The sequence below is a fragment of the Felis catus genome, chromosome A2 (genome assembly GCF_018350175.1).
Source record: "Felis catus isolate Fca126 chromosome A2, F.catus_Fca126_mat1.0, whole genome shotgun sequence".
NCBI classification, from domain to species: domain Eukaryota; kingdom Metazoa; phylum Chordata; class Mammalia; order Carnivora; family Felidae; genus Felis; species Felis catus.
In genome coordinates this window covers 115,784,647-115,810,265 of record NC_058369.1, presented here as the reverse complement: position 1 = coordinate 115,810,265, position 25,619 = coordinate 115,784,647, and the positions used below count along the sequence as shown (strand labels likewise).

The 25,619-nt window shown below is 39.9% G+C and overlaps 1 protein-coding gene across 5 annotated transcripts in view; it reads right to left on the bottom strand.

Moving 5' to 3' along the window:
* Positions 1 to 14,134, bottom strand: part of CCDC126 (coiled-coil domain containing 126) — a 46,453-nt gene extending 32,319 nt beyond the window's left edge. The window contains exons 1-2 of one of the 5 annotated variants that reach the window (XM_045052501.1): positions 13,698 to 13,969; positions 13,191 to 13,270 (exon numbers count right to left, since the gene is read on the bottom strand). The gene's annotated coding sequence lies outside the window, so the exon portion shown is untranslated. Of the gene's footprint in view, positions 1 to 82; positions 227 to 13,190; positions 13,271 to 13,697 lie in introns of those variants that run through there. The other 4 variants (XM_045052500.1, XM_023250443.2, XM_045052504.1 and 1 more) reach the window with 4 other exon arrangements.
* Between the last annotated feature and the right edge of the window lie 11,485 nt (positions 14,135 to 25,619).

Below are 25,619 nucleotides of genomic sequence, written 5' to 3'. Positions count from 1 at the left end.
AGAGAGAGACACAGAATCGGAAACAGGCTCCAGGCTCCGAGCCATCAGCCCAGAGCCTGACGTGGGGCTCGAACTCACGGACCGCGAGATCGTGACCTGGCTGAAGTCGGACGCTTAACCAACTGCGCCACCCAGGTGCCCCTCGGATGTCTTTTTAAGTCTGATCTGTGTGCCACGTTATCTGACCTACCACCAGCAGAGGACCAAGCAGGTCCTTCTGAAGCAGTCACAGTAGGGTTCTAAAGATGGCATGGTAACAAAATCAGAAAAGTGACATCACTGGAGAATTAAGAGCATAGACTCCTAGGTATTTTGGCAAATGAAGGTTAAAATGACAGCCTGGAAAGTTTCAGGTCACTATACATCTCTAAGGCCAAAACGGAAGATACCCAAATCCAGAGGCAAAGAGGGTACTTCAGTTAAATAACAGCAACAGCCTTGCTACAATCACTTACTTTGTACCAGATTCTGCTTTAACTAAATTTTCACAACTCCTACACGAAGAATGTTTTCACTTAGATGAAAAAAACTGAGGCAAAGAGAAGTTAAATAATTTGTCCAAGGTCATACAACTGTTTAGAGATAAGATGGCAGAGATAAGATTCAAAGCTCAGGCTCTGAACCTCTGCCCCTCTTTTGCAGGAATGGCAATAAAATAGTAACAGCAGAAACTGCAGCCATGAACAACTACTGAGTTCTTATAAATACTTCACAAGGGCTATTTCATTCATTACCTGCAATAACCTCAAAAGAAAGTTGTTATTCTCCCATTAAAGATGATCACATTAAAGCTTAGAAAGGTGGTTAACCTGACTAAGATTTTTATACAGGCAACTCACCTTGCCTGAACTTTGGCAAGAGCTCCAAGTTCAGAATGTATACCTCCATTCGGGGTCTGTCCTTTCCTTTAAAAGAGGTCCTTAAACTCAGCCCTATTAGAACTCCTAAGTTTTACGGAACTCCAGTAAAATGACAAATCACAGGACTGTAAAAACATTAGGCAGAGAACAGGAGATTGGCAGAGGAAGGAGGGGTTGAAAGTCAAACACAGGGAGTCTAATCTCTAAGAGATAAAGTCCTTCCGATTAGGTACAAGCTGAACAAGGAAAGCTGCACACCACCACGAACTTTGACTAAAGGATGAGTGGCAGTACCAACACCAGACACAGAGAGAAAACACACTGATGGTGGACAAGACAGAACATTAGCTAAGGAGAATATGCCCCCAAAGTAATAAATCCCAAAGAAAAAGAAAACCTAGTCTAAACCTAGTGTTTCTCAGTGTGGCAGGCCCAAAGACAAATAAAGAGCCCCTTATTCCTCCATATTAACTGTATACCATCTGACTATTAAATTCAGAGAAGCCTACTAGGAAGGTCTTCACAGCCTTGACTCTCCTTAGAAGGTGTCTGGCCCATTACTGCCCTCAACAAAATTAAAGCACACCATCTCAGAGGGAAGTCAAGAAGCTTTATAGGGACTACTATACTAAATTCTTCATATGCTTCATAACTTGCTTGTGTTTGTTACGTGTTTTTCTTTAAGTTTATTTATTTGAGAGAATGAGAGTGAAGGAGAGGCAGAGGGAGAGGGACAGAGAGAATCCCTAGCAGGCTCTGCACTGTCAGCACAGAGCCCGATCTGGGGCTCAAACCCAAGAACCGTGAGATCATGACCTGAGCCAAAGTCAGATGCATAACATGCATAACTGACTCGGCCACTGAAGCGCCCCTGTTACACATTTCTCTATCTTGATAAGAAGTTAAACATTTAACATAAAAAGGGTTTGTTTTTGAGAACCGCAAAGAGGTGAGAAGTTAGGAACTGTTAATCCCACTCAACACTAGGGAACTAAAGAAGGACACCAAGGAGTGTGGGAGCTACTAGGGAAAAAAGACACCCTGGAGCCTTCTCCAAGTAAAAAAGATGGCTGGGTGCCAGCTTATACCTGACAAACTGACAAATGGCTGAGTAGTTCAAAGGCACAAGAGGATTCTCTGAAACTAGCCAAGAAGGCCTGAAAGCTATTCTAAGGGTTCATTTCCATAAGTAATTCCAAGCAAGCCCAGCAGAGGTGACTAAGATTCCCAAAAGGATACAATTATGCCTTTGGTCTCTCCTCAGTATGCTATACATTAAAAGCACCTGGAGAGTTTTAAAAATATCCCCATGCCAGGTCACACCCCATATCAATTAAATTAGAATGTCTAGGAGGTGGGAACCACACATCCATTTTTGTTTTTTAAAGAGCCCTAAATTATTCCAATGTGTATCAGAGTCTGGGAACCACTCTCCAAATCTCAAGTTTCTTCATAAAGCAGCAATGAGAGCTACACTCATTGTAGCTCTAGGACCACTCATTGTAGGACCACTAAATTCAATGTTACAAGTCAGTTCATCAGGTGTAACAGAGGCTGCTTACTTGGACCTACCTATAATGATCCTAAAGAGGAAGGGGTAAGGGAGAGAAAAAACAGGTATCTTTGTTGTAACCCAAGTCACTCCTGCCAGGGCAAGCTAAGTCCTATATTTACTAGGCGAGGCAGAGGTGGACTGAAGAGAAAATAACTTCTATCAGTACCACTTTAGTCCCTATGATCAACAGGAATATACTGTTCTGTTCCCTGAAAGATATTTTTTGTGATGCCATATAGAAAGAAAAAAGCAGACAAGAAGACTTTAGTTGTTTCGCAACTAAAGGTAATTTACTTTAGTAGTTCTAAAGAGAAATTATTCTTAGACTCAATCTTCAGGAAAGAAAAAGGAAAAAAAGGGAAGGGTTTAAGATCTCCTGTCTGGGCAATGTTCAAAGCTGCAAGTGACTAAGGAACTTGCATTCTGAACATCCCCTATGTTTCTCTAGGTTTCACATAAGGATCCAGCTCCTGGAAGGCCACCTAAGTCACGATGGAGATAATTACTAGACCTAAAAGGCCTACATTATCACTAAGAACCTATGGCTACCATCTAGCACAGTATTTATTAGAGTCCTTTCTCAACCAAAATAGTATATACTCTAAAAACTTTGAATCCCAAATTCTAGGCTACCATATTAACTGTCTACCAATGACTAAAAAGTCAAATGTCATATTTGGCCCAAATAGTTTTTAAAGGAAAAAAAAAAATCACCTTCATCATTATTTTGACCTAAGACAGACTCAATATTTTTAGTATTCCCAGGGGAAAGTTCTTGCCCCACTGCAGAAATTACAAAAGGCCCAAAAGCAGAAGAATGAAGGAGAGGAGACATATTTAAAATGAAATATCTGTAGAGCACTGTATATGAAGAGGGAGCAGAGTGTGGTCCAGATATCACCTCTCCAACTAGATTCCTGCAGCTCTTTCTCGAGTGGGTTCCCAGATTCCTCTCCAACCCCACTTCAGGCCACTGTCCTCAGAGCAGCCAAAATGTTCTTTTAAAAACAAGTCATGACTTGAATAGTCACAATTTGAATGGTTCTCAAAGGAGATATGCAAATGAACAATAAGCACATGGAAAGATGCCCAAATCTCTAATCACTAAGGAAATGCAAATTAAAACCACAATCAGATACCACTTCATACCCATTATTAAGATTATATGAAAGGCATCAGAGTATACTACCCCAAAATATGCCACATTGGTTTAAGGATTATTTTGAAGTGAAGATGACTAAGAAACAGCAGATGCAGGAAGGGTTCCATGCCCTTCACTCCCCCTTTCTTCCTAAAAGCAAGACATGGATTTCCCACCAGAAATGTGAGAACATTCTTACCAAGGGAGACAGGGAGTTGAGGCTGAGATGAATCTGTACAAACACATCTTAAACAACCCTTGTCTTCAGTTAGTTTCCCCCATATATTTACCTTCTCACAATTTACTACTTCTAGAAGCTAAAACTCCTTTTCCTTTGTCTTGTCAGATCTCCACAATTTATGGTTCTTTGGCTAAATGATATATAAGCTCTCTCAGGCCTAACCGCTTCTTTAGAGTTTTCATTTCATTTCTGTGATGCTCTCATTTGCATATGAAATAAACCTTTTCTTCCTGTTAATCTGTCTTTTGTCAGTTTAATTTGCAGAGCCCTGGATACTGAACCTAAGAAGGTAGGGTAAAAAGAGTTTTCTTTCCCTATAACTAGTACTAAAACACACACACACACACACACACACACACACACACACACACACACACACACACAAACGTTAGTAGCTGTGGAGAAATTGGAACCCTTGTGCACTGCTGGTGGGAATGAAAAATGGTGCAGCCACTGTGGGAAACAGTGTGTCAGTTCCTCAAAAAAATTAAACACAAAATTACCATATAAGCCAGCAATACCACTTCTGGGGATAATCACAAAAGATTTGAAAGCAGGGACTCATAGATATCCGTGCACCTATGTTCACTGTAGCATTATTCAACAAGAGCCAAAAGGTGGAAATAACACAAGTTTTCAACAAATGAACAAATAAACAAAATGTGGTATATACATAAAATGGAATAGTACTCAGATTTAAATGGGAATAAAATTCTGATACAAGCTTCAACATGGATGAACCTTCAAGACATCATAGGAAGGGGCACCTGGCTGGCTCAGTGGGTGGAGCATACGACTCTTGGTCATGAGTTCAAGCCCTACATTGGGCATGGAGCCTACTTTAAAAAAAAAATAATAATAATAATAAAAATTTAAAAATAAGTTAATAAACCAGACACAAAAGGACAAATATTGCATGATTTCACTTATGATAGGTACTTAGAACAGTTAGATACATAGAAACAGAAAGTAGAATGGTAGTTAACAGAGGCTGAGGGAAAGGAGGAGGGTGGATAGGAGAATGGAGAGTTATGGTTTAAAGTTTAAGGTATAGGGGCGCCTGGGTGGTTCAGTCGGTTAGCGTCAGACTTCAGCTGGGATCATGATCTTGCGGTTTGTGAGTTCGAGCCCCGCATCGGGCTCTGTGCTGTCAGTTCGGAGCCTGGAGCCTGCTTCGGATTCTGTGTCTCTCCCTCTCTCTGCCCCTCCCATGCTCTTGCTCTGTTTCTTGGTCTTTCAATAATAAATAAACATTAAAAAAAATCTTTTTTAAATAAAGTTTAAGGTATAGAGTTTTACTTTGGGATGATGAAAAAGTTCTGGAGATGTATAATGGTGATGGTTGCACAACACTGTGAATGCATTCGATGCCCCCGAACTGTACACCTAAAAACGGTACATTTCATGTTACATATTTTTTACCACACACACACGCACACACACACACACACACACAAAATCGTATCACATCACTCCCGTTTAAAACCCCTTCAACAATTTCCCACTGCACTTAGAATAAAATTAAAACTCTTTACATCAGGCCACAAGGCCCTGCAAAATCTGACTTCTGCCCTTATCTCTTGTGTACTAATCGCACACCACTTCCACCTTGCCCACTGTGCTACAGTCACACTAGGCAAGACTAACCAAATTCTTTCTAACCTCAGGGTCTATACACAACTACTCTTCACCTGCTTGGAATGCTCTCCCAGCCAGCTTGTTCCTTTTCATCTTTCAGTATTTAGCTCAACTGTCGCCTCTTCAAAAAGTAACACTCCCACTCCTGCCCCACCTCCAGCCTCAAGGTACGCCATATGAAACTACATATTCTATCTTTAAAACCTTGAGCAAGTTATTTTATCTCCCTAGACCCTGATGTCCTCATTTATGTAATGGGGACAACAGTAATTACCTAATATTAATAAAGATAAATGGCACCCCATACTACTCAATATACACTAACATTTATTAGAGTCAGGCACTACTGCAGCAATGCCACTAATTCTTGATAATCTGAGTAATGTGAGTTAATACAGGAGATGTTTTACTAAACCCAAATAAAACTCCTCTGATTAGCTCTCATGGCCCTCCATAATCCAGTCCCCAAAGGCAAATTTATTTCCCATTAGTCAAAAAAATATTTCCCCCAATCAAGCCACTATTCTCACTGTCTCATACAATAATAATAATACCTTACATTTTTATGTATTTTTATTTATGAAACATGCTTCCTTATATCCTCTCATTCAGTAAGTTAGCAGCTATCAGAGAGGCTGCAGGCTTGAACAAGTTTCCACTCAGAATTTGTGGACAACATGAAATACTTCATTGATACTAGTCCCTGAAGAACTATCCAGTCCTAAAAGATGGCATAATGGCATACTGTTGGTGGCAAGAGTTCATCTTCTAAATAGCCTAAAATGAGACTAGAGTATCTGTTTAAATACTTAGCCAGAAGGATTTCAAATCCTCATCACCTTATTGTAGTCCATGCTGATCTTTTTTCTTTTTTTAAGTAGGCTCCACAGACAGTGTGGAGCCCAACGCAAGGCTTGAACTCAGAACCCTAAGATCTGAACTGAGATCAAAAGTCAGTCAATTAACTGAGCAACCCAGGTGGCCCTAAGCTGATCTTCTTCTAACTCTCACAGCATATTACCTTATATCAGCTGATTCTATACATCACATCTTCTCATCCAGTCATGACCCTTGTCCCATCAATCCCAGGTTCCTAAGGACAAGAGTAACAGGTCCCCCACTGCTGCCACAACTCCCAGAGCCCAAGGAACAATCAGTAGAACTACTCTATAATTTACTTAAAGCCCATCCCTGAGCCCAACCCCATCTTCTCCCAAGCAGCAATGTGACCTCTCTGCAATGTTTTTGGTGGGTAAAGGGGCAGAAAAGATGGAAGTTTTGAGATAAAATTGAAGTATCTTCAATTATCCATTTGGGCGCTGGAAGGACTTGAGAAGAAATCTAACCTAATCCCCTGATATTTCACATGAAATAAAACCCAGGGATGTGAAGTATCTTACCTAAAATGAGACAATTAGTGGCAGAAACTGTATTGGTCTATAACACAGGTCCTGACTTACTATTTAGGTTTTCTCTATACCACACTACTTTCTTTACCTCCACTAGGAAGGCTAGGTTTGTAAATACTGAATGAATTATAACATTAAATGAAAGCCTGTTCTCTGTTCTCATGGCATTTAGGGCAATGATCCTAAAATTCTGAAATTTTACTTAAATCTGAAATAACTACTCATTAAATTATCAAGTAGGCACATTAAAGTTTCAAATACACCTCATTCCCATAACTCAAAGTATTACAAAGTTGCTACAAGATGAATTTAGGAGGGGCACCTGGGTGGCTCAGTTGGTTAAACCTAACTCTTGATTCTGGCTCAGGTCATGATCTCATGGTTTGTGAGATGGAGCCCCGCAACAGTTAGTCTCTTTCATCTCTGTCCCTCCCCCAACTAATGCCATGTGTGCTCTCTCTCAAAATAAATACATAAACATTAAAAAAAAAAAAAAAAGGATTTAAGAAGTCTTAAAGCTTAGGTTTTTTTACATAAGCAAACAACAATGGAAAAATATATGAAGTAAAGCACAGATAAATACAAGGTCTTCTGGATGAAGACACCTTCACAATGACCAGCCAAGCACTGATAGGAAAAAACATTTTTCCAGAAAAAAGAATTTGGGGGAGAAGAAGGCTGCATAAAGGTGTAGGCTCAAACACAATTTTTGCTATATGAAGTTTCATTTAAAGCATGAAAGAACTGGGGTACCTGGGTAGCTCATCAGCTAGGCATCTGACTTCGGCTCAGGTCATGATCTCACGGCTCGGCTTGTGAATTTGAGCCCCTGTCGGGCTGGGCTCTGCACTGACATCTCAGAGCCTAGAGTCTGCTTAGGATTCTGTGTCTCCCTCTCTCTCTCTGCCCCTTCCCCGCTCACACTCTGTCTCTCCTTCAAAAATAAATAAACATTAAAAAAAATGTTTTTAATAAAATAAAGCATGAAAGAACTTGCTTGGTTTATTCATTCATTTGCTCACTTATTTATTCACATTTATTGAAGTACCTACTATGTGCCAGAAACTGGAGATGTGAAAGGTGAAACAAGACAGGATTCTTTTTCTTCTGGATATTACATTTTAGTTGGAGTGAGACAATAAACAAACACAGAAACTAGTTAAATTCAGCTTGTCACAAACTGCTATGGAGAAAATAAACAGGGTGATGTGAGGATATATGAGGAGTCTATGTGAAGTATCAGGTCAAGAAAGCCCCATTAACGAGGTCTCATCTGAGAAAGAAGAGGAAGTAGAGTCTGGTTCCAATTTCCTTCCAACGAAAACCTTTAGAATTCTTTTCTGACCAGAATCTTGGGAGCAGGCAGTAAATTCCTTAATCTTAGCCTCCTCAGTACAAACAAATGAGAATGGGAGGGATCCTAGTCCCCAGCATGGAATGGTTTGGTTTGGAGAAATCATCCAAAGTGAACAGAAGGAAACCCACAAGCAAAGAAAGTTCAGTGTTCTCCTTTCTTAGAAGAATGGCAGTTCCACTGTTTGGTAATATACAGTAATAGTAATAATCTGATATGGCGATCTTTGCACAAAAAAATATATCCCCATTGGCATTTTCTAATATATGAAGGGGGCAATGTGGTAAGATGGGGTACGGAATACAGTCTAGGTAGCAATCTACCAGTGTATTAAGTTACAATTGTTATTAAGCATTTTAAATACAAATTTTCAAACTCTAAAATATTCCTTGTTAAAGGGCATAAAGGTAGAAAAAGAAAAACATAGGGAGACTTTTTTCTTAGTTTTCACATTTATTACAGGCCTTGATGTCTCTACTCCAATGCACAAGATCTTTGGAGATTTGGAGATCTGTAAGTCTCCAAAGATCTGTTCAAAGTTCTATTATTCCATTTACCAAATAACAAACATGCAAACAAGTAGATATTTAAGCAATTTTTTAGTGGTTTCTTCCTAGCCAGGGACCTAAAGACAAATATATTAGTCCAAATTATTACTATGGTAAAGACAGAGGATCAATGAGTATTGAAACTATAACACTCTCATTTTAAGGAAAAGGAAAGTGAAGCATAAAGAGGACTGATGATTACCCAATGGCAAACAAATGGGGGGAAATTAGACAAACTCTCAACCCAGGACCCCCGTGTTTTTCAAAAGCAAGGAACAAAACTCAACAGTTTGCAAATGGCGCTTCAAAAAAAAAAAAAGATAAAATAGAAGCCATCAAAGTAGACTGTATCCACTGCAGATTTTTGTTTTACATCAGTTTTCTTTCCGTTATATACCTATTTTTTTTCATACACAGACACACGCATGCACACACACACAGTTTATTTATGGAGTCTTGACATAAAAAAGATCTCTTGCTATGGGTTGCAGTCAAAAATTTTCAAAACACTTTATTTCACACTACCTGTCTTAAATACTTGCTTCTATTTCTTATATAAACACTGCAATAGCAACATTAAAAACCATTAATGGATGGTAATCCTACCTAAAAAAAAATCTGCCCTTCAAATACGGTTTTTGCATTTACTCAGTGCTCTTGCTTTTTGCACTCTTTATGACTAGAGCTCAAGTAACCATCAACAGCAATAGTAGCAACCAGCAAGCAGAGAAGCTCTCACTCAGCTAAAGGTGCTATGAGAGGAAAAGAGAGGATAAAATAGGCAGAGAGAGAAAAAAATAGGACCTGAAGTCCCTGGGTGGGGAAAAACACATATTTTGGAACAATGCTGGGAGTGCCTGACCAGAGCAAGCCACCCCCCCCCCCCAACCCGCTTAACATCTCTCTTAAGAATGTAACAGACACCACCTACTCCCCCTCAGGTTTCCCTCAAGAATTTGACAAAAGACCTGGCTGAAAATAAGCAGACCATAAAACCTACGACCCACAAGGAAAGATTCGGCCACAGACCACCCCTCATACAATGGAAACAAGGCAATCAGGAATGGACAACCCAGCACCTAGAATTGTTCAGCCAATAAGGGTAGAGCTTGAGAGGATCAAGGGGGAAGAGGGTGGGGGGCGGCAACCAGAACCTTATAAAACAAGGACCCTTGCCTATTGTTGGTGGGCATTCACTTCAAATGCCCCCTCTCTGTAAGAGAGCTTTCCTACTACTCTTACTTTCTAATTTTCTACTCTAATAAACTTTTGCCCGCTGCTCATTTTGTGTCCACCTCTTCTTTCTTCAAAGTGGTGAGACAATGAACCCCGGGTAGTTAGGTAAAAAATCCTGCGACGGTGCCACAAGAATCAGTGCCTATTAGTCTCCTAAGGAATTTACAGTTAGAGAAGCACATATTCTTTACAAAAAGACATGGTGTGTTTACCAGAACTCAGAGGTTCAGACAAGTCCCTCCAAAAAAAAACTCAGAAATAAGTCCTCCATAGACTTGACCTCAGAATATAACTTTAGGGGGAAAGGCCCATTCTTAAAATATTTTTTCTACATAATATTGCCAGAGGCTAATATCTAGGGAAAAACATTAACATAGGACACAGCCATCCACTACTAATTAGGTCTAAAATTTAAAATGAGAACTGCCTTGGGGCACCTGGCTGGCTCAGAGGAGCATGCAACTTTTGATCTTGGGATCTTGAGTTTGAGCCCCACATTGGGTGTAGAGATTAGTTTAAAAAAATAAATTATTTTTAAAAATAATAAAATAAAATAAAATAAAATAAAATAAAATAAAATGTGGACTGCCTTGAGAGAAGCTACACTAAAATTCCAGGTGAGATACAGAAACATATCTCAAGATATCAGATTGTTTTTAGATGGCATATTTGGGATTAAAGAGAGAAGACAATAGCTCTGAAGAGTACAAAGATAAAAGAAAATGGGTAAAGTAATTCAAGGTTAAGAAGAGCAAACGTTAGGGCAAAAGGGAACCTACTCAATCACTATGCCACAGCAAAACTTTAATCTAAAATATATTAGGCAGTGCCATATATTTCAGTCACCTGCCCACAGCCTCAGCCAATCATGCTTTGTGCCACATGAGCCCACATCCCCTTCCACAGCTAACTAGACTACCACTGGGCACCTTTGCTTGAGGCTTTGGGGGAAAAAGAACCCCTAGGAAAACAAGGATGTTGGGAATAGAAGCAAAAAGGAAAAGAATTCACAAAAAGAAACAATGATGTTGGATCAGAATTGACAAACTAGAGTTAAAAAGAAATAGGCATAATAAGTAAACAGGCAATGAGTAAAATAAAAGATACACAGTAGAGTGGAAGAGAACTAAGCATGTCAAAAGTGTAAACTGGGGCTCCTGGGTGGCGCAGGCGGTTAAGTGTCCGACTTCAGCCAGGTCACGATCTCGCGGTCCGTGAGTTCGAGCCCCGCGTCAGGCTCTGGGCTGATGGCTCGGAGCCTGGAGCCTGTTTCCGATTCTGTGTCTCCCTCTCTCTCTGCTCCTCCCCCGTTCATGCTCTGTCTCTCTCTGTCCCCAAAATAAATAAATGTTGAAAAAAAAAAAGTAAAAAAGTAAAAAAAAAAAAGTGTAAACAACACATGGGCAGTTCATGAAAGAATGAACTCGTCAATAGAGATTCTTATTTGTGGCAGCTTTCTAGTTCCTACATGTGTATTCCTCAAGCTGGGGCGGGGACGCCGGGGGAAGGCAGGGAGTGGACCCTAAGACACAAATATATGGCTAAAAGAGCTTATACTAATTTGTTCCATGCTAAAAAGAACATCTAAAAATCTTTTTCATTTAAAGTCTGGAATCAGAACAATTCACTATGTTAGGCATGAGGAAAACGAGGAACACAAAGGAATATAAGGTTATACAGATCGTGCCAGAGCTAGGACAAAAAATAAGGTCTCCTATTTCCTTAGTCCATTACTCTCTCGTCCTACACGGCACTAAAACCCACATAAACACTTTTTTTTTTCAAAATGAGTATTTTTGCCACATATTTTTAAATGACTCAGAAATCTTTATATACATATGTCCTGTCCCACAGTTTAAGTTTTCCCTTTACTTACTCTCTAGCTCTCTGTTATCCTTATGAAATACATTCATTAGATTTCTCCTTCTTGAATTTTTTAAAATGCATCAGTCGCTAAAGACATGACACAGAAAATTTATCAGGCCCTACTAGCTTTTCTCTCGCTATACCTGTACATTCAAAAACAGCATTCCTCGAGGCATATTACCTCACATATCACACAAGAGTGTTTGAACCCAAACTAGTACAGAACATTTTCTTTTCTTTTTTTAATGTTTATTCATTTGTTTTTGAATCAGAGTGAGCAAACAGGGAAGGGGCAGAAAGCGAGAGGGAAAGACAGAATCCCATGCAGGCTCTGCACTCGAACTCACAAACTACAGGATCATGACCTGAGCCGAAATCCAGAGTTGGCCTCTTAACCCACTGTGCCACCCAGATGCCCCAAAATAGACATTTTCAATGAAAAAAAAAAAATCAACTAAGGACCATAAACATTTCCTTAAAGAAAAACTCATCGCCAATGTTAGTAAGTAGCAGGAGAGAACAGTGCAAGAACCAAATCTATAGAGGGACTAATGTGAAACGTTCCAAATCCCTCCTTATGAATTTTACTGCACTCATTCAAGATGTTCTGCGAAGGAAACTGCCACTTGCAAACAAAATTCCCTAAGGGGGAAAATTACTAACCAGTGGGGGAGTGTAGAGAGAGAGGTGGAAAAAAGTTGACGTAGGGTAAAGGTGGTGAAGCCCCACGTCAGGACTGCAGAACACCTAGATGCTTACCCTGCTGAAACAAACGCTTAAGCTCCTCTAAAGAGTCTCCCAAAGGACACAGCTGGGGGGGGGGGGGGGGTGCGCGGGGAGGGGATGGTGAATAAGTCCTTGTATCTCCAGAGCTGATCCACAGAAAAGCAGAGTCATCAATTTCCTAAGAACATTCTCAGCCATCTTAAAACAGTGGAAATGAAGAAGCCAGCGTATTGTAAAGAATACCTTGCTTAGGTTTAAGGTGAACAAAGTATAAAGTGAAGAACACACAATCTAGGGTGCAAATGATTAAACAAAGAAAAGCACAAAACTCATAAATCCAGAGGCCACTTCAGTGTAACTAATGCAAGTATCATATTCAAAGGACTTTTTCGTCATATGAATTAATGGCGTTGTAAGCATTATTATTTTTTCATTCCAACAACGTAAAGGTGTGTTTTGTTATCTCCATTTGACTGCCGAGAAACCTTTAATTAACCAAGGTCACAAAGCCAGGCAGTGACTCGATCAGGATGGAAATCCGGGTTGTCTGAGCCACTCTTAGAACCGCTTTCGAGTACAAGTCACAGTCAACACGGCAGTTTAAGTTCATCCTTACCAGTCACCCAGCTGCTGAGTTTGAAGAGGGGGTAAAAAGGGGGCATTTGACTTTCTCCCTCAAAGTAGAACACAGCTGAGCTGTCAAAAGCAGAAAAAGAAGTGAGTGCGGCTGCCCCGCGGACGCTCCATCCCTGCACCAGGTCCATCGCTCCCCCGCGCCAGTGGCCACGGGACCGAGCCCGCCCCGCTCAGATCAAGCAGCCTGAGCCCCGCTCGGTTCTGCGCCCGGGGCCGAGGGGGCCACAGCTGTCAGACCCGGAGGGACAGGGACAAAGAGCCTCCACAGCCGCGGGCTACCGGCCGATCCCGAGCCTGGTCTCTGCGGACACCTGGGGCAGCGGCCCGGGTGGGGCGGGGGGTGGGGGGTGGGGGGGGGGGTAAGGACGGGACAAGGCGAAGGAGGAGCGGCCGCCGGGCCCGAGGGGAATACCGTAAAGGCGCGCGCCGGGCGAACGGAGACGTCTCCACACACCCCCCACCTTCTCTCTCGCCCCTTCCCCATTACCTTGCCAGTGGGCTTCTTGTCAGTGTCGCCGGCCGCCAACAGGCTCCCGAGCCGGGGCGGCGCAGCGAAAGTCGATTAGCAGGCGTCAGCTGCGTCCCGTGCTCACGAAGCAGCCTCGAGGTCGGGATGGAGAAAGGCCGAGATTGAGAATCAGGGACAAGGTGGTTCCCAGCTTGTGGAGATTCTACTCTTCTCGTCCCTCGCAGTCCGCTTCCGCTCCGCCTCCCGGCCCGTCCTGGCCCTTCCCCCACTTCGGAGACCAGCCGATTGCGGCGCGCTGTATTATGGGGGATGTAGTCCCGGAACGCGGAAGAGGCGGCACGTGCTTGTAGCCCAACTGCACCTACTCCTGGGGCAGGACGACGCCGTTGCGCGGCAACCAGAGGAAGCGGCCGGCTTCTTCTCCAGGATTGGAAGATGAGCTTACGAGAGGCAGACGCTCTGCCTTAACTCACTGCAGGAGATGAAACGAGAGTGTGGGCGTCTCAACGCCCGACCCTCCCCAGGAGACTGATGATTCCAAGGCTGTGAGCTGGAGGCAAAGGGGCTTACTAGTGATTAAAAGGGTGCTGCAGACAAGAATGCCTGTTTTTGCCCCTGAATGTCCTTAGTGGTTTAAGGCAAGAAAAACGAAAAGACTAACCATTAAATAAAAAGAAACAAATTGTTATTATTCACAGATGATGTAATTATTATGTATGTGGCAAATCCAAAAGAATCCACAGATAAATTGTTACAGTTAATGAGTTAAACAGATTAATTTAAAAATCATATTTTAAAAAAATCAATATTTCTATAGTCCAAGGAAAAAGAGAATTATTTTTTTTTTTTTTTTAAGATACTGCTTATAATAGAGCACCTGGGTGGCTCAGTAGATTAAGCATGGGACTCTTGATTTTGGCTCTGGTCATGATCTCATGGTGGTGAGCTCCAGCCCCACATAGAGCTTCCGTGCTGGGTGTGGAGCCTGCTTAAGAGTCTCTCTTTCCCTCTCCCCCACCTCCCACTCACTCACTCTTTCTCTTTTTCTCAAAAAAAAAAAAAAAAAAAAGATACTACTTGTAATAGTTTCAAATTAAATATCAAGCACCTAGGAATAAATCAAAGAAGTGCAAGATCTATATGAAGAAAACATTTTTAAAAAAAACATAGAAGAAGGGGTACTCGGCTCTGTTGGTAGAGTATGCAACTCTTGAGCTCAGCGTTGTGAGTTCCAGCCCCATGTTGGGCATGGAGTCTACTTAAAAAAAAAATAATAAAATAACATTGAAGAAGACCTAAACAAGAGATAATATGTTCATAGAAATTGCAATGCTGAAAAATGTCAAGGGATGCAATGCAACTCCCAATAGGTATTTGTGTCTGTGTGAAACTTTAGCCAATTAAAAATTTTATGAAAGATCAAAGGCAAGCACTCATGAGGAAGAGAAGAAAGTAAAAGAGGAAGAAGAGGAAGACTTGTATTATCAGATATCAAGTTTTATTATAAAGCCATAGTAATTAAGGCAGTGTGATATTGGATCAAGAAGAGACAAATACGCCAATGGAACAGAATAAAGAGCCCAGAAAGTCTCACCCATACGTGGGAATTTATATTGTCATGGTGGTGATGCACAGCAATGCCTAAAAAATGGTTTCAATAATTGGTGCTAGGACAAATAGATCCCCATTTGGAAGAAAAACAGTGAAATGATACCCTTCACATCACATACAAAAATCAATTCCAGTTGGGGCACCTGGGTGGCTCAGTCAGTTAAGGGTCTGACTCTTGGTTTCAGCTCAAGTCATGATCTCACAATTTGTGAGTCTGAGCTCCACATCGGGCTCCACACTGACAGTGCAGAGCCTGCTTAGGATTCTCTCTCTTTCTGCCCCTCCCCTGCTTGCGTGCTCTCTCTCTCTCTCAAAATAAATAAACTTAAAAAAATCGGGCACCTGGGTGGCTCAGTTGGTTGAGTGTCCAACTCTTGATTCCAGCTCAGGTCATGATCCCAGGGTCATGGGATCGAGCCCCGCATCAGGCTTCCCTCTGAGCATGTAGCCAGCTTAGGATTCTTCCTCCCTCCCTCCCTCTCTCTCTCTCTCTCTCTCTCTCTCTCTCTCTCTCTCTCCCTCCCCCTCTCTGCCTTTCTCCCCCACTTGTGCTCTCTTCTCTCTCTCTCTAAAATTAAAAAAAAAAAAAGTATATGTTGAAAAAAATTAATTCAAAACAAAAAAAATCAATTCCAGGTGGGTAATAGACATACATTTGAATGGCAAAACAACAAAGCTTTTAGAATATAAAATAGGAGCATATATCCACGACCTCAAGAGTAGGGGACACACCTGGGGTGCCTGGATGGCCCAGTCAGTAGAGCATGCAACTCTTGATCTTGGGGTTGTGAGGTTAAGCCCCACATTGGAGCAGAGTTTAGTTTAAAAAAAAGGGGGGGGGGGAGGGAGCCTGGGTGGCTCAGTTGGTTAAGCATCCAACTTCGGCTCAGGTCCTGATCTCACAGTGAGTTCGAGCCCCACATTGCTTCTCGGCCTTTTGGCTAAGATCAAGTGTGGAGTTCAAGCCCCACGTCAGGCTCTGTGCTGACAGCTCAGATCCTGGAACCTGCTACAGATTCTGTGTGTGTGTGTCTCTCTCTCTGCCTCTCCCCTGCTCATGCTCCGTCTCTCTCTCAAAAGTAAATAAACATTAAAAAAAATTTTTTAAAAATAGGAGACAGCTATTTTAAACTAATCAAAAAATACTAACTATAATAGAAAACCTGATCACTTTGACTACATTAATATTTAAGACTCAGTTTCATCAAATGACATCATTAAAGAGTTAAAAAGCAATCCTCAGAGTCTAATAAGAGATTTACAACATTATACTGTACATCTTAAACTTATACAGGATGAATGTCAATTATATCTCAATAAAACCAAAAAAAAAATTTATAACACGTATGACCAAGAAAAGTCCTATATCCGGAATATATAAAGAACTACAATCATAAGAAAAAGATTTGAACAGGCAAATCACTAAGAAATCCAAATAATCAGTAAACGTGAAAAAATATCAACTTCATATGAAAACAGGGCAATTGAAACCACAGTAAGAGAATACTACACCACCCACAAGAATGGCTAAAATTGAAAAAGACTGAAGGGACACATGGGTGGGTGGCTCAGTCAGTTGTGCATCTGACTCTTGATTCGGTTCAAGTCATGATCTGAGGGTCATGGGATCAAGCCCCAAGTCAGACTCTACACTGAACATGGTGCTGCTTGAGATTCTCTCTCTCTCTCTCTCTCTCTCTCTCTCTCTCTCTCTCTCTCCCTTTGCCTCTCTCCCCCACTCACACTCTCTCCCTACCTCTCTAAAATAAAAAAAATAAAAAAGACTGAAAATGACAACTGCTGACTAGGAGTGGAGGAATGGGAATTTTCACTTCACTCTAGGGAGAATAAATTAATAGAACAGTGTGGAAAAAGCATTTGGCCTTATCTACTAAAGTTGAACACAGGCCCATACATGAGCCAGCATGTCACTTCCAGGTATAAACTCTTAGAAAGGCACTCTCATGGGCACCAGGATGCATGCCAAAGAATGTTAATAGCAGTACTATTAGTATAGCTAAAAATGATAAACAGTCCAATGTCCTCTACCAGTAACATTATAAATAAATTGTGGTATTGTATAATGGAATGTAATATGACACAAAAATGAACCAACTACATGCAATGATATATATGAATCTTAAAAAATATAATGTTAAAAAGAAACCACTCACAAAAGAATATATACTGTATCACTCCATTTTTATAAAGTTAAAAAATATGAATAAATAATGCATACTTAGGTGTTAAAACTGTAGAGAAGAGTAAGGAAATAGTTAAGTTAATGATTGTCTGTAAGACAAAAGGAACTTTCTGGAGAAGAGTTGAGACTGGGAAGAAACAATAGGTTCGAATTCTACAAATCTTCTGTTTCTTGATGTAGATAGTGGTTACACTGTTGTGGGCTTTATGATAATTAGACTACATATTTCTTTTTATTATTTATGCATTTTTCCACATATGTGGTACATTTACCTATTTAAAAATAAAAGAGCGTAAATCTGGAGTCAGATTACATTCTTTCGATTCTAGGCCCTACAGCCTAATGACCCTAGGCAAGCTTCATAATTTCTCTAAGTTTCAGTTTCTCCATCTGCAAAATGGCAGTAATAAGGGTACATCATGAGGCATTATGAGATTAAAATGAGAAAATGGGTTAATGTGTGTAAAGCAGATTGCATAGTGCTTGGCATATGGCAAGACCTCTGGAAATATTGTTATCGTGATCCCGTTGAAGTATTGAAGACACTGAGACCAGTAAAATCATGAGATGGTCCCTTGTGGCAGGGGGTAGGGAGGAGAAGATAAATATACGAGCAGCCACAGTGGAATATATCTGCTGTACGGACAGTTTTCTCTATATATCACTGCTGCCTAAATGGGAAAAGTGTGCATGGTAGCCTGGCATAAAGGAAAAGAGAATACAGATCATGTGCACAAAACATGGGATAATCTAGGTAGAGATTACCTCAGCTGTCCCACACAGTAGCCACTAGACATATGTGGCTTTTTAGAACTTGCCATGTGGCTAGTCTGAATTGAGATGAACTGTTAAGTATAATCTACACACCAAATTTTGAAGATTTAATACAAAAGAATGTAAAATATCTCTAATAGTTATAAAATACTGATTATATGTTAGCATGATAATATTTTGGATATATTCAGTTAAATAAAATATATTATTCAAACTAATTCACTCGCTACATTTTACTTTTCAAATAAGACTACAGGGTGCCTGGGTGGCTCAGTCGTTAAGCATCTGACTTTGACTAAGGTCATGATCTCACATTTGGTGAGTTGAAGTCTCACATTCAGTGAGGAGGAGCCCCGCTTTCGGTGAGCTCAAGCCCTGTTTTGGGTGAGCATGAACCCTGCTTCAGGTAAAAACACGATGATCCCCGGATGAGCCCTGCTTTTCTCTCTCTCTCTCCCTCCCTCTCTCTCTCTCTGCCCCTCGCTCACTTGTGCCCTCTCTCTCTCTCTCTCTCTAAAAAATAAAATAAAATTGCATTTGTGGTTTGCAGTATACCTCTATTGGACAATATTGCTAAGGAGATATATGGGGAAGAGAAAAAAAAAAAAAAGGTAGTACAGAGCAAGAACTTAGAGGGCCTCAAATGCCAAACCAAGGAAATTTTACTTACTTTGAAAAGTTCTAAGATGAAGAGATGGTTATGAATTTGTCTATGAGACTCTATCTTGTCATGTAGTATTTATGTATGTTAAATCAATCTCCTATATTAGATTGATAATAATAAATAAGAACAGATAGATTATTATCCACTGTTAGCAGACACTGGTAGAAGGCGCTCAGTAAATATATGGTGAATGAATGAATCCTCCTGCTGACCTCATATGCAAAATCTCTGGGCATCATTTATATTTAATAAATGCTGTTTGACAGAGATTTCCTTGGCCAAGATTCATTCAATGCTGTTTTCAAGATTTCTTACCACCTCTATTCTATCCCACATCTTGGTGGACAAAGAGAAAATTAATTTGGAAGATTTGAGAGATTATAATAATGATCATTATCTTTTCTAGCACCTTACAACTTAGAAACAATTTTCTTAGATGGAATGAGATGTATTGCCAAACTCCTCACATTCACTTATCAAAGCAAGAAGTGGAATCCAAAGAATGTAATCAGCTTCTCAAATAAATTTAATCAGAGTTGAAGTCTCAGATAGGAAAGTGCCTTGTTAGCAATATAAGAGTGAAAAGGTAGTCTATTCCTAAAAGACAAGACTAGGAATATTATGCTAATAAGAAAAATCGCCTTTCCAGGGGCTAATCATGTTGTCTCTCAAGAAAAGAGAAACTGAACTGGGAGAAAGAATTGGAATTGGAGGACCTTTTTCTACTCTTATTTATGAGACAGCAGGACACAGCTCAGACCTGACGTATTGCTCAGATTTGCCAAGGCCATACAAAGAACTCTGGACTAAACCTGTAAGGAGATGTGGCTCTTTCCTGAGAGTTTGAAAAGGGGAGAAGAGGAGGAAGGAGAGACAGATGAGAAATGAAGGGAGCCTCTCTGAAAGACATAACCATTGTTGGTAAGGACTAAAGAGCACGTTCAAGTTAATGGAATCTTTGTTCTTCCTCCATCATGATGTTTCTGTGATTTGCCTGACCCTTCATGGACAGTTCTATTTTCCAGTATAGTATATCAAAGTGTTTCTTTCATCTGAGGGAGCGTCACATGCTAGGGGAGGGATCACCCTGGAATGCCTTTCTTCTTTGGGGTTTGAGGATGTGAGAGGAGCCTGGCAACCACAGGAAAAGCTTCTAATCAAAAGTATAAGAAGATGGCCAACAGACACATGAAAAGATGCTCAACACCACTTATCATCAGGGAAATGCAAATCAAAACCACAATGAGATATCACTTTATACCTGTCAGATGGCTAAAATCAAAAACACAAGAAACAACAAGAGTTGGCAAAGACATGGAGAAAAAGGAACACTCCTGCACAGTTGGTGGGAATGCAAACGGGTACAGCCACTGTGGAAAACATTATGGAGTCTCCTCAAAAACTTAAAAATAGAACTATCCTATGATCTAGTAATCCTACTACTAAGTATTTACTAAAGAGGTTTTTTTTAAATGAAACGCTAATTTGAAAGGATATATGCACCCACCCACCCCTATGTTTATTGCAACATTATTTACAACAGCCAAATTAGGGAAGCAGCCTAAGCATTCACTGATGGATGAATGAAGAAAATGTGGTATACACACACACACACACACACACACACACACACACACACACACACACACAGAGGAATATTATTCAACTATAAAAAAGAATGAAATCTTGCCATTTGCAATAGCATGAATGGAGCTAGAGAGTATAACGCTTAAGCAAAATAAGTCACTCAGAGAAAGACAAATACCATATGTTTTCACTCATATGTGGAATTTAAGAAACAAAACAAATCAACAAAGGAAAAAGAGAGAGAGAGAGACAAACCAAGAAACAGACTCTTCACTATAGAGAATAAATTGATGGTTACCAGAAGGGAGGTGGGGGGGAGGGGAATGGGTGAAATAGGTGATGGAGATTAAAGAGTGCACTTGTTTTTTTGTTTGTTTGTTTTTGTTTTTGTTTTTGTTTTATTTATTAAATGCCTGCAGGCTGCAGGCTCCGAGCTGTCAGCACAGAGACCTGCGCGGGCCCAAACTCACAAACCGTGAGATCATGACCTAAGCTGAAATCAGATGCCCAAATGATCGGGCCACCAAGGCGCCCCAAGAGTGCACTTGTCATGATGAGAACTGAGTAATGTATAGAATTGTTGAATCACTATACTGTACACCTGAAATTAATATAAAACTTTATGTTAGCTATACTGCAGTTAAAACTTAATAAAATTAACAAAAAAAAAAGTGTAAGCAAGAGTTTGGGCTGAGATACATATGCCCCTTATACTAGGAACTCATCATATCTCACACAATTGAAATGTAGCCTACTTTACAGGAAACAGATCTTATTCATTTAAACTCCCAGATATAAATTGCAAAAAAAGTCAGAGATGCTGCATCCCAAAGCAGCAGAATATACTTTCTTCTCCAGTGCCCGTGGAACATTCTCCAAGATAGATCACATACTGGGTCAAACAATGAGTATAAAAGAATTAAGACCATACCATGCACACAGACCACAATGCTATGAAACTTGAAATCAACCACAGGAAAAAGTCTGGAAAACCTCAATGTAAAGAACACCCTACTAAAGAATGAATGGGTCAACCAGGCAGTTAGAGAAGAAATTAAAATATATATGGAAACAAAAGAAAATGAAAATACAACAATCCAAATGCTTTGGGATGCAGCAAAGGCAGTCCTGAGAGGAAAATGCATTGCAATCCAGGCCTATCTCCAAAAACAAGAAAAATCCCAAATACAAAATCTAACAGCACACCTAAACGAAATAGAAGCAGAACAGTAAAGACACCCCAAACCCAGCAGAAGAAGAGAAATAATGAATATCAGAGCAGAAATAAACAATATGGAATCTAAAAAAACTGTACAGCAGATCAATGAAACCAAGAGTTGGTTTTTTGAAAAAATAAACAAGATTGATAAATCTCTAGCCAGGCTTCTCAAAAAGAAAAGGGAGAGGACCTGAATAGATAAAATCATGACTGAAAATGGAATTATTACAACCAATCCCTCAGAAATACAAGCAATTATCAGGGAATACTATGAAAAATTATATGCCAACAAGCTGGACAACCTGGAAGAAATGGACCAATTCATAAGCACCCACCCACTTCCAAAACTCAAACAGGAAGAAATAGAAAATTTGAACAGACCCATAACCAGCAAAAAAAAAAAATGGAATCAGTTATCAAAAATCTCCCAACAAATAAGAGTCCAGGACCAAATGGCTTCCCTGGGGGAATTCTACCAGACATTTAAAGCAAAGATAATACCTATCCTTCTCAAGCTGTTCCAAAAAATAGAAAGGGAAGGAAAACTTCCAGACTTATTCTATGAAGCCAGCATTACTTTTATTCCCAAACCAGACAGAGACCCAGCAAAAAAAGGAAACTACAGGCCAATATCCCTGATGAATATGGATGCAAAAATTCTCAACAAGATACTAGCAAATCGAATTCAACAGCATACGAAAGGAATTACTCACCATGATCAAGTGGAATTCATTCCTGGGCTTCAGGGCTGGTTCAATATTCGCAAATGAATCAATGTGATACATCACATTAATAAAAGAAAAGATAAGAACCATATGATCCTGTCAATCAATGCAGAAAAAGCATTTGACAAAATTCAGCATCCTTTCTTAATAAAAACCCTCAAGAAAGTTGGGATAGAAGGAACATACGTAAACATCATAAAAGCCATTTATGAAAAGCCCACAGCTAATATCATCCTCAATGGGGAAAAACTGAGAGCTTTCCCCCTGAGATCAGGAATACGACAGGGATGTCCACTGTCACCGCTGTTGTTTAACATAGTATTGGAGTGGAAGCATCAGCAATCAGACAACAAAAGGAAATCAAAGGCATCAAAATTGGCAAAGATGAAGTCAAGCTCTCACTTTTTGCAGATGACATGATACTATACATGGAAAACCCGACAGACTCCACCAAAAGTCTGCTAGAACTGATACATGAATTCAACAAAGTTGCAGGATACAAAATTAATGTACAGAAATCAGTTGCATTCTTATACACTAATAATGAAGCAACAGAAAGACAAATAAAGAAACTGATCCCATTCACAATTGCACCAAGAAGCATAAAATACTTAGGAATAAACCTAACCAAAGATGTACAAGATCTGTATGCTGAAAACTATAGAAATCTTATGAAGGAAATTGAAGAAGATATAAAGAAATGGAAAAACATTCTGTGCTCATGGATTGGAAGAATAAATATTGTCAAAATGTCAATACTACCCAAAGCAATCTACACATTCAATACAATCCCAATCAAAATTGCACCAGCATTCTTCTCGAAGCTAGAACAAGCAATCCTAAAATTCATATGGAACCACAAAAGGACCTGAACAGCCAAAGTAATATTGAAGAAGACCAAAGCGGGAGGCATCACAATCCCAGACTTTAGCCTCTACTACAAAGCTGTAATCATCAAGACAGCATGGTATTGGCACAAAAACAGACACATAGACCAATGGAATAGAATAGAGACTCCAGAATTGGACCCACAAAAGTATGGCCAACTGATCTTTGACAAAGCAGGAAAGAATATCCAATGGAAAAAAGACAGTCTCTTTAACAAATGGTGCTGGGAGAACTAGACAGCAACATGCAGAAGAATGAAACTAGACCACTTTCTTAGACCATTCACAAAAATAAACTCAAAATGGATAAAGGACCTGAATGTGAGACAGGAAACCATCAAAACCCTAGAGGAGAAAGCAGGAAAAGACCTCTCTGACCTCAGCCATAGCAATCCCTTACTCGACACATCCCCAAAGGCAAGGGAATTAAAAGCAAAAATGAACTATTGGGACCTCTTGATGATAAAAAGCTTCTGTACAGCAAAGGAAACAATCAACAAAACTAAAAGGCAACCAACAGAATGGGAAAAGATATTTGCAAATGACATATCGGACAAAGGGCTAGTATCCAAAATCTATAAAGAACTCACCAAACTCCACACTCGAAAAACAAATAATCCAGTGAAGAAATGGGAAGAAGACATGAATAGACACTTCTCTAAAGAAGACGTCCAGGTGACCAACAGGCACATGAAAAGATGTTCAATGTTACTCTTCATCAGGGAAATACAAATCAAAACCACAATGAGATTATCACCTCATGCCAGTCAGAGTGGCCAAAATGAACAAATCAGGAGACTATAGATGCTGGAGAGGATGTGGAGAAACGGGAACCCTCTTGCACTGTTGGTGGGAATGCAAACTGGTGCAGCCACTCTGGAAAACAGGGTGAGGTTCCTCAAAAAATTCAAAATAGATCTACCCTATGACCCAGCAATAGCACTGCTAGGAATTTACCCAAGGGATACAGGAGTGCTGATGCATAGGGGCACTTGTACCCCAATGTTTATAGCAGCACTGTCAACAATAGCCAAATTATGGAAAGAGCCTAAATGTCCATCAACTGATGAATAGATAAAGAAGTTGTGGTTTAAATATACAATGGAATACTACTTGGCAATGAGAAAGAATGAAATATGGCCTCTTGTAGCAACATGGATAGAACTGGAGAGTGTTACGCTAAGTAAAATAAGTCATACAGAGAAAGACAGATACCATGTGTTTTCACTCTTATGTGGATCCTGAGGAACTTAACAGAAAACCATGGGGAAGGGGACGGGGGGAAAAAAAAGACACAGAGAGGGAAGAAGGCAAACCACAAGAGACTCTTAAAAACTGAGAATAAACTGAGGGTTGATGGGGGGTGAAAGGGAGGGGAAAGTGGGTGATGGGCATTGAGGAGGGCACCTGTTGGGATGAGCACTGGGTGTTGTATGGAAACCACCTTGACCATAAATTTCATATTTTAAAAAAAGGCAGAGATGAACATCCAAATTATCAAGATCATAATGACCACTGTACTTCCTAGCAGACTCAAGGTCATACTCACACACACTCAGTAGATTAGATTTTAACCAAAGACAAGGTGCAAATATTTATCTTTTTTTGCTAATGTACCTAACCACAAAATTACCTACATTTTGCTCATTATTTTAAAATACAGAATGAGTACCCACTGTAAAGTAAATGAAATGATGAATTCTATAGCATTCAAAACTCATTACTATACATTTTTTTTCCACACAAGGAACTAGATTTAGAAGTTAAATCCTCCAGAGACTCCTAGGTGGTTCAGTCGGTTAAGTATATGACTCTTGTTTTCGTCTCAGGTCATTTGGAATTCTCCCTTTCAAGATAAATAAATAAATAATTTTTTAAAAAAGAAATTACATCCTCCAAATAGTCTAATTTAGATAAAAAGGATTCAACTTTTAATAATTGTGTTTGATTAATCCCAAGGATTAAGCTACTTTCCTTGGCTATGTCTTAGTTTACCCATTCATTAAAAAAGGTTAGTTATGGGGGTGATGGGTGAAATAGGTGATGGGGATTAAGGAGTTCATTTGTCATGATGAGCACAGGGTGTTGTGTGGAGGTGTTGAATCACTATATAATACACCTAAAACAAATATTATATGTTAACTAACTGGAATTAAAATTAAAACTTAAAATTAAAAATAAAATAAAATAAATGTTTAATATATAGGTATCTCTGATTTTTGTCAGGTTGATTATAAGATCTAGTCAATCAAGATGTATGACACTGTGAA